Raw genomic sequence first — 3,851 nt, 5'->3', positions numbered from 1 at the left:
CATGATCTTTGATATATATTTGCATAAAATTTTTTGTATGGATACATGTATTTTGATATTTTTTTTTTTCATTTATGTGCACAATGATATACATATTAATTTAGTATCTAGTAATGTTCAATTTATCATGGATCATGTGTATTGTTCATGTTTATGGAATATCATTAGTTTTGATTATGTTTGTTATATTTGATTCAAATGTAATAATTTTTGAATAATATTTTAACAACCTTTATTATCAAATTTGGATGCAATGTATAAATTTAAGTGCTATCATAACATAAACACACTTGTTAACATCCTACACAAGGTTTAGATAACCCCAAATCTGATTTTAAACTCCACCTTCAACCTTGAAACTAACTCTTGGCTTCAAATCTAATCTCAACATAGTTAATGACTCCACTCCTCAACCATGGATTCTATTCTCAACCACCAAGTCATTCATAGATTCATAATCTTTGATAAGTAGCACTTCACTTTGTTTTAGATTACGGTAAAAGCAAGTTTTGAAGGGACCCCAAAACCCTTTTACAAAAAGTAGAAAGATAAAGCAATAAAGTCCAACCAGGTAAAAGAAACCTAAAACAAACTGAAGCACAGTATCAAAATCAGGTTTTACAGGGACTTGAAACCACAAAAAAAGTCCAAGAACAAACTAAATAGGTTTTATAGGGACCTGGAACCACAAACAGTCAAAATGAAAGAAACCAAAAACCAGGACCAGAGACCCCAACCAACAACCAGAACAAGTAGAAACTAAACCAGGGAACCCGACCCAGAGCCACTATTGCAGCTCCAAGATCATTTTAGTAGCTTCCTTACCAATTGTAGCAATCTCTTGAATGGTGTCAGCAGCCAAAGTAGCAACAACTTTCATTGCACTCTTCCTCGAGCTCTGCCTTGTTCTTTTGCTCAGACCCTCAGCCAAAGTGATATCTTCATTAGCCCTTTTTACCTAGGTTTGCAATAGCTACACAAATACTCGAGGTGACCTGTTCCATCTTAGTGCCACTCTCCTTGATTAGCATTCTGAGGTTCTGCTCATAGTTGTTAAGTTTATTAGGGATGTCTCCCATCTGCCCTTCCAGTTGGATAAGTTTGACATTGATAGTATCCAGATTATGTTGAAGACTTTCAACCTTTTTCTTCAAACCCATCATTTCATTGTAGATCCAGGAATCTACTTTGATCTCTCAACACACCTCTACAACCCGCACTTCCTGGGTTGCCCTTAGAAGCACCATCAAAGTTTCCTTTAATCCAACCATATGGGGGGGAGCTCCAAGTGATGGTCAATCTTGGGTTATCAATTTGAAGTTTAGGATTTTTGGAATGCATTGGATTATCAATAGGAAAGGTCTTATCAGGGTTCTTCAGAGATCTAAAATTCTCCTTCAAAGCTCTAATAATATTCTAACCAAGCACCCATCCAGGAACCTCTCTATTTCTAAAAATTCTATTATTTCTTTCTTTCCAAATACCCCACTAGAGATGAGAAAGAGTAATTTTCCATAGGAATTGAACATCGGGATTCTTAGTAGGGCATTGCCAGCTTTTCAAAGAAGATTCCTTATTGTTATGATGAACATAGGTCAAATTCCAATACATAAGGATCTCAGTCTAGACTTGCTGGGAATAAGAGCAGTTCAAAAACAAGTGGTCTCTATCTTCAAATCCATTCTTGCATAAAATACACCTATTCACCAAATTTATACCTCTTTTCTGCAAATTATCAAGGGTCAGAATTTTATTTTGAAGCAGGACCCAAAAGAAGATGTTAATTTTAGGAATGAGACCCTTAGTCCAAGCCTACACCCAAAAGGGAAGATTTTCCTTCTCCTTAGAAAAAAAGAAAGAAGAAACTTTGAATTTCCCAGTAGGATCAGCATACCAAATAATCTCATCCTCAAAAGAAGGATGGAGAGAAATAGCATTGAGAGAAACTTGGATGTGATTGAAGCATTGATCAATGTCCTTCAAGTTCACCCAAGAGTCATTCTGCCAGTAATGACTAACAAAAGTGTCATATCTCTGCTTGCATAAGTCAACATGTGTCATATCTTGAACATCTTCAATTAGGGGGTGATCCTTAAGCCAGAAATCTTCCCAAAATCTCACCCTAATCCCATTACCAATTTTCCAAGAGCACCCTTCTCCAAGAATTTTCTTTGTTCCCTGCACAGCTCCCCAAATGGAGGAAGGATGAGCAACATCAGAAGAACAGAAGAAATCAAGAAGAGAAATAGAATTAAGAAGGTACTTGTGTTTCCAAATGGTACTCCACTCTTTGTTTCCATGAGAGACATGCCAACCTTGTTTAGCTAGAAGAGCTTTATTCATGCTTCTGATCTTCTGGATGCCCAATCTTCCTTCCCTAATCGATTTACAAACTTGGTCCCAAGAAATTAAAGGCATTCTCTTTTTTTCCTCTACACCAATCCATAAAAAAATCCTTTGAATTTTGTCAATAGCCTCAGTAAATTTAGTGGGGATTTTAAAAAGACTTAAAGCATAAGTAGGTATACTTTGGAAAGAAGCTTTAAGAAGAGTTAATTTTCCAGCCTGGCTTAAAAGGTTCCCTTTCCAACCAGCCAACTTCTTACTAAATTTTTTAATAAGGTCTTCCTAGAAGGAATTTGGAGCCTTCAAGCTTAAAGGAAGACCCAGATAGGAAGAAGGTAAAGACCCTATAGAACAACCAAGGATTTTGACAATTTTATGTTGTCTAAGAATAGGGGTATTGAGAAAAAACACAACACTTTTATTCCAGTTAACTAGTTGGCTTAAGGTAGAAGAATACAGATTAATTGCTTGCTTCAAATTTTTGGCTTCCCTAACTTCAGATTTCCCCAAAAAGATGGTATCATCAACAAATTGGCCATGAGAACATATAAGAGGATGGGAAGAGGGTTGTAATCCCTTAATAACTCCTTTATGCACTAGATCCCCAATGTACCTCCCCAAACAATCAGCCATAATAACAAAGACGATGGGGGATAAAGGGTCCCCTTGTCTCAATCCCCAAGAGGGATTAAAAAAATGAGAAGAACTACCATTAACCAGAACAACAATAGAAGAAGTAGAGATCAACTGATGAATCAGTCCAGCAACCTTGTTGTCAAAGCCAAAGGTAAGCAAAATGTTTGAGAGAAAAGACCAATCAACTCTATCATAAGCCTTAGCAACATCCACTTTCATTACAAAACCTTGATTGTTAGAACAAGATAAGGAATGAATATTCTCATGAGAAAAAATCATAGAATTGAGGATTTGTGTACCTGGGGTGAAGCTATTTTGTTGGTCACTAATGATCAAAGGGGTCACCAGAAGCAATCTAGAAGTAAGCACTTTGGATATAATTTTATAGAAAGAATTACAAAGGCTGATCGGCCTGAACTGATCAAGTGAGTCAACTCCAATTTTCTTAGGAATCAGGCAGAAGAAGGTGGAATTGACTTCCTTAAGCATTTTTTTTGCCCCAAAGAATTCCTTTACCACATCACAAACATCTTTTCCAATAATTTTCCAAAGTTTCTAAAAGAAAAACATGGGAAAGCCATCAGGACCAGGGGCTTTTTCTCCTCCTAGAGAGCTAATAGCTTTGAAAATTTCATCATTCTTAGGAATTGAGCTTAACAATTTGTTTTGATCCTTTGAATCCAAAGTGGGGATCACTCTAAGGAATTCTGCCTGGTGTTCCATGTTGATGTTGGGGTCCACTGTCATAAGACCAAAGAAAAAATTCACCATCTCGTCCATGATGTCCTTATCCTCCTCAATCTTCAAATCTCCCTTAGTAAGATGTGAAATATGAGATTTGGCTCTATGCTTCAGAGTGGATAGATGGA

Source organism: Cupressus sempervirens, chromosome 9 (genome assembly GCF_028749045.1).
Source record: "Cupressus sempervirens isolate cs-2001-9-10 chromosome 9, ASM2874904v1, whole genome shotgun sequence".
NCBI lineage: Eukaryota > Viridiplantae > Streptophyta > Pinopsida > Cupressales > Cupressaceae > Cupressus > Cupressus sempervirens.
This window is presented reverse-complemented; position numbering follows the sequence as displayed.